This window comes from Chelonoidis abingdonii, chromosome 2 (genome assembly GCF_003597395.2).
Source record: "Chelonoidis abingdonii isolate Lonesome George chromosome 2, CheloAbing_2.0, whole genome shotgun sequence".
NCBI classification, from domain to species: domain Eukaryota; kingdom Metazoa; phylum Chordata; order Testudines; family Testudinidae; genus Chelonoidis; species Chelonoidis abingdonii.
Window position 1 is genome coordinate 188,057,551 of NC_133770.1, and position 8,584 is coordinate 188,066,134.

Genomic DNA, 8,584 nt, shown 5'->3' on the forward strand with positions numbered 1-8,584 from the left:
ACTACATTCATCTGACGAAGTGGGTATTCACCCACGAAAGCTCATGATCCAAAATGTCTGTTAGTCTATAAGGTGCCACAGGATTCTCTGCTGCTTGAAAAGAATAGAAAGCACATCTCTCTTTGTGAATCCAATTTCACACTCAGTGATTTTATAATGTAATACATGCTCAGCATTGTGGCCTGTGGGCACCCTATATGAAAACAAAACCCCACCTGAATGTGTTAGGTTAGAATTAGAACCAACCACCATCCACTATTCAAACCAAACCTTATTTTAAAAAATTGAATAAAAAAGATCAGTCACTTGAACTGTTGCTGTTTAACCAGCAGAACTTACTGTTAGTGTCCCAGAAGAAAATTATATTAATCTTTTGTCCACAACCATAGACATAAGTTTTACAAGCACCCTCCTCCTTGGCTTCAGCCCTGCAAGTTGCCTTTTCTACAGATATGATAAGACAGTTGCTATAGGAAGAAAGATGGGCAGACTGCCAGTGGCAAAGGCTCACTTTAAGTAACTTATTGGAACAAAGTTTTTGAAGGCTAATGCAGTGGACATGCAAAAAGCAAAGTAAAGGGTTCTGTGTGGGCACAATGGTGAAAGCAGAGTCTGACTGAAGGACCTGTTCGGGAGGTGGGCAGCTTTGTGAATTCATACTTTCCCCTATTAAGTGATGAAGTTATATATTTTTCATGTTAAGGAGTTGTCATTGTACTTCATGGCTAAGACTGCTCTGATTTGGACTGAGTTTTCACCTTTCATGGGTGCAGAGCCATGGACAAACACAGGGTCTTCTTTGGTTTAGCTTCAGATTTATTCAATGATGTTCTAGAAGCATTGGGAGACCTTTAGACCATTATGTGCAAAATGGAGCCATCTCCCCTATGGTAGGTAAATACAATGGAGAGACACAATCAGTCCATTGTTGGAACAGATTATCAAAGCCTCCCTTTGGGAAGACAGGGTGCCAGCTTCTCTTAAGAAAAAGATACTAGACCCTTATTCAAGCAACCATTTATTGATGCTGAAAATCATGATGATGATCACTTAGAGTCAGATTTCTAAATTGGAGTTAGGTGCATAGGGTCTTTGGAAAATCCCACTCGGCGTCTATCTGCACCTTTAGAGAATGCCTATGCTGCAGCTGAGAGTGAGCCTTACAGCCCAGGTAGACAGACTCCTGTTACGGGGGCTCATGCTAGTACACCAACAATAGCGGTGTGGATGTTGTAGCACCAGCAGGGGCTCACTACCCAAGCTCAGACTCGGGAGGTAGGGTGGGCTTGAGCTCAGGTGCTAGCCCTAGACTCACTAGTGCTTCAGTGTCCAAACTGCCAACACTAATATGTCTTCCCAGTCTGGGAGGCTTGCTTCCAGATGCAGTGTAAATCTGCCCTTAGGCATCTACAGACCTCTAAAAATCTGGTTCTTACTCTTCCTTTTTGTGTGGGAAGGTGCTGTTAAAGCAACCCTAGTAATATCTGGAGTCCTCAGATTTTGGTTCTCCAATTCCAGATAAGAGGACACAAAGGGTAGAGTTTGATGCATGCTAAATCCCCCACCCTCCACCCACAAGAGCTTTCTCTGCTGGGGTGCGGAGGATTCTGTTTTGTCTCCCCACCTGTTCAATTTGTATGTTGCTCCTTTAATATGATGGTGAGACAGTATAGGCTGTGATGTCTCCAGTGTCTTGACTTTGTTTTCATTCCATCCTTGCCAGAGAATGCACGGTCAAGTGAGGAACTGGAAACATCCCCCAGAGCAGACAGGATTATCACAGGGGAAAAATATGGGACATTTATTGCATTGTAGCTACCCAGGCAATAGTTTAAATACTTGGGTTTGAGTGAGACTTTACAGTCAAAATCTAGAATGATTTTTTTTATAAATTTGGCTCCGGAGAAAATTTTTTTTTTTGCCTTAATTGTGAACTACCATTAATTGTGTTGCAGAAGAAAGAATTAGTCTCAAAATGTCTTCCTATCTGGAGATATAATACATTTTTATTGTACACTGAGTATGTAATTCTCCCATGTTCATATTTCATCAGTCTTTTGTGCACATGGCTGAAATGGGAGGGGATTTGATGCTGTCTAAGGAATCTGGAATCGGAATTTTTTTAGTTAAAGGTGGCCTGAAAACAAAGGGGAAAACTAGCTTTATGCCCCCTTTTGTTTCTTTCAAAGGTCTGAAGATGCACTGATAGGATTTTTAAAACTCTGCTTCTTTGTATAAGTATATTTTGAGCCCTTTCTAGGCACAAAGACTCTGATTATTTTTAGACAATTAGGATTCACTGGAGTGGAGACTGGAACCCAGATGTTCCTCCTCCCAGGTAAGTGCCTCAACCAGTGGGCATTAGAGTCATTCTCTCTCTTACCCAATAATTATTTCTGTGTTTTATACAAAGGGGAACAGCTGCAACAGGAGAGCTTGAGAGAAGACCCCCTGAATAGCCAGGTGGTTAGGCACTTACTGAGAATGGGGGAGACATGGTTCAAGTCCCTGCTCTAGAGTAATTCAAATCTGGGTCTCCTGTATCTCAGGTGAGTGCCCTAACCACCATCCTATTGGTAAAATTGTGTGTGTGTGCCCTTTTGTGAATCTAGTCTTTCATTTCCTTTGTTTTTATTAAAAATGCCAGTAGCGGAACACTTTGTTTGACCCAAAACATTTTTCTGACTTTTCTGATACACTGAAAAATTTCATGTTCAGGTTGAACCAAACCACTTTTTTGGCAGCCAGCAAATCAAAAAATCAGTTATTTGCCCACATCTACTTTACACATGTTGTTTGCATTCTAATATTAACCCGATTATAACTCAGCATGTGATTCTTTTATAGCACTTGGATTTTTACAGCTTATGTTATACCCCTTTTTCTTTGCTACCATCATTTTAGAAATCTTGTTTGTGAACACAAATATACTATCTTCCCTTTGTTTCACTCTCTCTGTTCCTCTAGTTATTGACTCCTGGAGTGACACATACTTTCATATAACTATTGTTTATATGAAAGAGAGTTGTGTATGCACCATTCTTTGTGTAATCAGGAAAGAAGCCATAGACTGTTGGGTCTACTACATCTATCATTAACTCAACTGTATACGACAAATTGTAAGCACTACTGTCTGCACAATGGACCCATTCTCTTGCCCATGGTGGGGACAAGCAAGGGACAACTTTTTAGAGTGGTCTTTCCAGTTGTGTTGATATGTGGAATCTTTGATGGTCTCATCCTACTCATTGTCACTTGTCACCTAAGACAGGATTTTGACTCAAGTCTTCAGTGGTCAAAAACACTAACCCAATTTCATTTAAAAAACAAAAGTGAAAAGAATCTTATTAATTCAGAACCATTGTGATCGGTCTCCTGAGGAATTTCTTGCTGAAAGTTAGACTCAGGCAGTTACAAATGGTACTGATAAGGAAGACATGCATCCTATGGTTGGTATCTGTGGCAGTTGCCCTTTATTCAATTACCAACAGCTGGAATAATTGGATATTTAGGAACAGGTTAATGGGATAATTAGGCAAACCAGATCCAGCTTGTATACTATGTAGAAATGGATGATTGCTGTCTCACAGGCACCTATTGTACACTGCTAGTGCTACCGGTTCTTATGTGGGCAATAAAGGAGGAGATGCATTAGCTGTAAGTGACTGTCTATTTGTACTTTTAAGTGTGATTTTATTGGAATGATATTTTAAGATGGAAATGGATTAGAGGTTATACCTGTCCCTTGTTGTTGTTCTCCCTAGGCACCAAAGAATTTCAGGCCAAGTACTCTAAAGAATCCCTATTTGATGCCATTTCTGGAGAGGTCTCATGGTAGAACCGAATAAGCTGCACTCCCGAAGTAACACTGTGCACATACTTCATTTTTCATTAATTTATAACAAAAATAAAATAAATAGTAATGGGACAAAAAGGTTGGGTTTGGATTCACATTTCTCTATAGTTCATAGTAAGAATATTACAGTGAGAGGGGACAGCCATAGACTCAGATCTAAATTTCCACAAGTTTGGGAGAGGAAATATTGGATTTTGATTTGGGTCTCTAATCACAACAATACTTTGCATCTCTGGGTCACTTTTTTATCTGAGGACTTTAACGTGCTTTAGAAATGTGAATGAAATTAGTCTTACAAAACTGCTACTAGAGGTATTGTTATCCATAGGTTAACAGATGGAAAAACTGAGGATGAGGGATTTTACCCAAGATCACACAGAAAACTTGTGGTGGTATTGGGATTGGAACCCAGATTATCAGATCTTTAATCCTCTGTCAAAAGACCATCCTCAATAAACAGAATATTTCATATACAGTAACTTGAAAGGAAAATGTGTTGTTGAACTTCACGGGTAAAGCTGTAGAGTTGTCATAGTCATGATGATTGTAACTAAAATCATAAATGTATAGCTTTTTCATAATAAAATCATTGGCTTTATAATTTTTTAAGTGAGATCCCTTCATGAACTCTATGTGGGGATATTTATATCTAGTGTCTGGGAAAGAAGCCTGTTTTGGCTTGTTTTTCATTTTATTCAATTAGTTAATTATTACTAAATAGCTTTAAATTTATATTCCAGAATAGATGATATTTTGTTTTTAGACAATGTGAATTTTTGCCTTTTAAAAAACAAATTTGTAACCCTAATTTTTTTGCCATGACAAAGTGAAGATTTCCTCCCTTTTCTGCCATTACAAAAACTAGCCCTATTCATGGGTAGTCATGGGTGAGCCAGAAATAATATAGAATAACTTGCACATGTGTATCCTTAAACTTATCCAGTCAATTTGAGCCCACAAAACAGAGACAGAACAGGCTTTCTTGCTAAAATCTCAGTGCTTCCTGTCCCATTCCCAACAAGAATCTGGAAATGCAAAGATATGTGGAGATAAGGGTTGGAGAGAATTTAGCATCTTCTAAAAGCTTCTAACTGAGTTCATGTCTGGAAATAGACAAAGGATTTATTAGGTGGAAAGATAGTGGGAGTGTTGGAACTGAGAAGTTTCTTTCAGAACTGGTTCATCCCTGATCTGCAAGGTACTGAGTAATCTATGGGAGCTGAGGGCTTTCTGCATCTGATAGGAGGCGATGACTATCTAGCAGGATAAGATCCATGATACGTTTGCACAGTAATTCCAAATGGGTGGAAGTGTTAATTACATTATATAGGGGCAGTGTCTTGGCAGACAGAGATCTCAAACCTTGGTTAATCAGAGATCCAGATAAAATAATTTCAATTTCTATATGTATTTTGGATTTAGGGGGATGAAATATTGTTTTGAGCAACCCAGTACTTGAGAAATTGGGATTTGGAGAATTGAGGTTCACCTCTATTAGAATAGCTGAAGAACACGAATAAATGAGTTTTCCCTAAGTAAAAGTGATTCACAACACAGCTGATGCAATGTGTTTTACTTAATCAACCATTTATAGAATCAGTACAGAGGAAAACAAACAAATTTGTAAAACATACATTTAGCCAAGGAATCCAACTTTAATTGAACAAGAAATTAAAAAAAGAAAGAATCAATCTTGATAAGGGCTGGAAAATCTCCTTGTCAGCAAAAAATAGACTTGTTACTTAATAAGGTTAATAATAGATAAAGTCTCCTAAAGTTGTATTATCACAGTTGATGATCATTTTATTAAAATGTTAATGGCCTGAGGCTAAGCAAACTGTTCCCTTAATCTGCCAGAAGAACTGCTTTTTCAGGAATTATGTACGCCAGAGCACTTGGGATCTGAGCAAATTATAATGAGTGTATTTGAAATTTGGAGCATCCACTGTTTGTGAGAGCTTAACTTGACTAAATGGGATGAATTTCACATTTCTTAAAATGACTAGGTGTCCTTTTATTACAAATAAAACTCTCACAGATATTTTAAAATGAATATTCAAAATTAGTGTTTGGCTTGGGTTGCTGCATTTGAAATAGCTTAAATTTCAGTGGTTGAAAGAAAATTGTAGTAAAGGAAATATTTTCCTTTCTTCCAGTGATAAGCAAGTGAAGGGTACAGTTGAGTAAATACATTTGCTATAGTTACACAATGCGCTGTTTCAGTAGCAGATGGAATGAAAATAAGTATTCATCAGCATCTTTAAGAATGGCAGTTGTTTGAGTCAACATAGAGTAGGCTTAAGCATTCACTGAATTGTGGTGGATTGCATTATGATTTGTTTGGGATTACAACAAAAGACGTAAGGTTTGAAGAAAGATCAGCTATATAGAGAGACTTATTTCTATAGATGCAATATCAGCTCAAAACACAAAGGGGCCAGTTGTGGGGAGTTCACATTCTATCTCTCTGAAAGACATGTGGGAATCCATTTCTCTCAGAAACTTTCAGACATATAGAAAATCTGTAGGAAGTATAAAACAGAAAGGAACTGCAATGTTGAATGTTGTATTTTTTTTCTGGATTTATCTGAGTGGCAAAGGTCGAAATGCTATACTACAAAACATAGGCATGAACTCAAATCTTTCCTACCAAAAGATCAAATGAGACAACAATGTGAAAGTCAAAAAGCAATCCACGACGGAATAGATTGCTTCCACATTTGTGGATGAAGGGGCATTCTGATTTTTCAAGACATATCAGTATGGGATGGGCCAGGGACCTAATGGGAAAATGTGATGGTGATTTTAGTCTACGATGTAATTTTGTGATGAGTTTTCTTCACATTGGTTGCTGGCATTAAGGCTTCAAGAATGAATGCAGCCTGGTCCTTGTGGGAGGAGTCTGTGTTCATTTCACCTCACCCAGCTAAATTACTAATGGCATTATTTAAAATGAAGCCCTTTCTCTCCTTTTTCTTCTCTGTATAACAACAAGAATGCAAAGGTGACAGAGACAGAGATATTTATCTTATTTAATATTTATTATGACACTTTTATAGTGCCCTTCACTGAAATACCTGTATTTCAAAGAGACATTTGGAATATTTCAGTGTACAGACATAACAGAAGATTTGTAATGCTGCTGTGTCTATGACTCTGAGACAGATAAACAAAAAATTATATTCCTTCAGTGTATTTTTTCCAGCCCACCTTTAACCTTGCCTATCTAATTTTCTGGGCACGTTGATGACATTTAGTCATGTAAGTACCTTACTACACCTGCATTTCAGGTAGTCATTTTCCTCCACATCAGGGATCAGTTTCCATACAGTATGCTATCATCAGACTCATTGAAAAATTATGATTGTGGTCAAATCCTAAATCATTGATAGTATTTCCAGACTTTCTTTTCCATCACTGCTCTAACAAAAAGCAGCCCTGTGTGGGTTTTTTTTTAAATATACGGTGGTTCTTACCACTAACACAACTTACTTGTAGATACGTTAAATGTAGAAACATTATCCAAATAATTGATTTTGCTAGGAAAACTGGGTGCAGGAAGGAGGCTCTCTGCCTGTCTATCTAGCACTGCTGCCATGCTTTTACTGTCAGCGCGGATCTGGAAGCCCTTGTCTCTAACCAAGAGGTGAAGACAGAGATTGCAAATAGGGAATCCCCATGAAAAATTTAACAAATAAAATAATGTTTCTTATAAAGAACAGCCGAATTTGGGGGGTTATTACCGATAATCTTTATAATTTATTAATAGGGTTTTTTGGGGGAAGGGGAGAACTGGAGAGCAAAATGACGAGACTTATACATTAACTCTTTTTGCCGTCATCCTCTCCTCAGCTGGCTACTGACCAAACGCCGAGCGGAATTCAGAAATGCTGGCGAGGTGAGATGAGGCAAGTGCTACTGTAGAATGTTTTGTTACAGTTAAGCACTTGAAAGCTGAATCAACAAGAAATGGGGCCAACTACCCTACACAGCTGACTGTGTTTCCTGTTGAAGAAAGAGAAAGTTGGCTTCACACAAATACTGCACGTACAGGAGTGGGCCCACTATGCTCTTGTAATGACAAAAGGTTATCAATGCAATTTTGCAATAGTTCTGATCATTCAGAAGAAACAGCTCGATGGATGCTAGCTGATAGACCTCCACCACTTAACAAAACCTCTCCAGTGATGCTGAAGCAAGCCAAGTGCTCAGATACTGTATAAACCTGAGTTTATGCCAGAGTTTGAACTCTCTGGCAAAGGTACTGCCTAGCTAAATACAGAACATCTTTATGATGAGCAATAACAGAGCATATAAAATAACAGTAGGACCGAGGAATAGCAATTACACCTCTTTCCTTCCAAATTGAATTGTGCACTTCTCTGCAATAAGGAATAATTGTCATGTTTATTGTGTTTGTCTGAATTAGACTGTAATCTTCTTTTTACATGTCTATAAAGCACTGTGTACACTTATGGCCCTGTGTAAATAATAATAATGGGTTTGCTAGTGTGTAGGTGTTGTAACTGTCCTTATTAAAGTAGAAGATGCATATTAGGATTAATTCCCCAGGCTTCCCTTTACTAATCTTACCCACTTAAAACTTGCTAGTAAACTGAAGGAAAGAAAGAAAAGAGATTATCATGCTGCTACAAAGTGCTGTGTTGAGTGCATTTAGAGATTACAAATGTATAATTAGTCCATGGAACTCATTGCTACAAAATATTC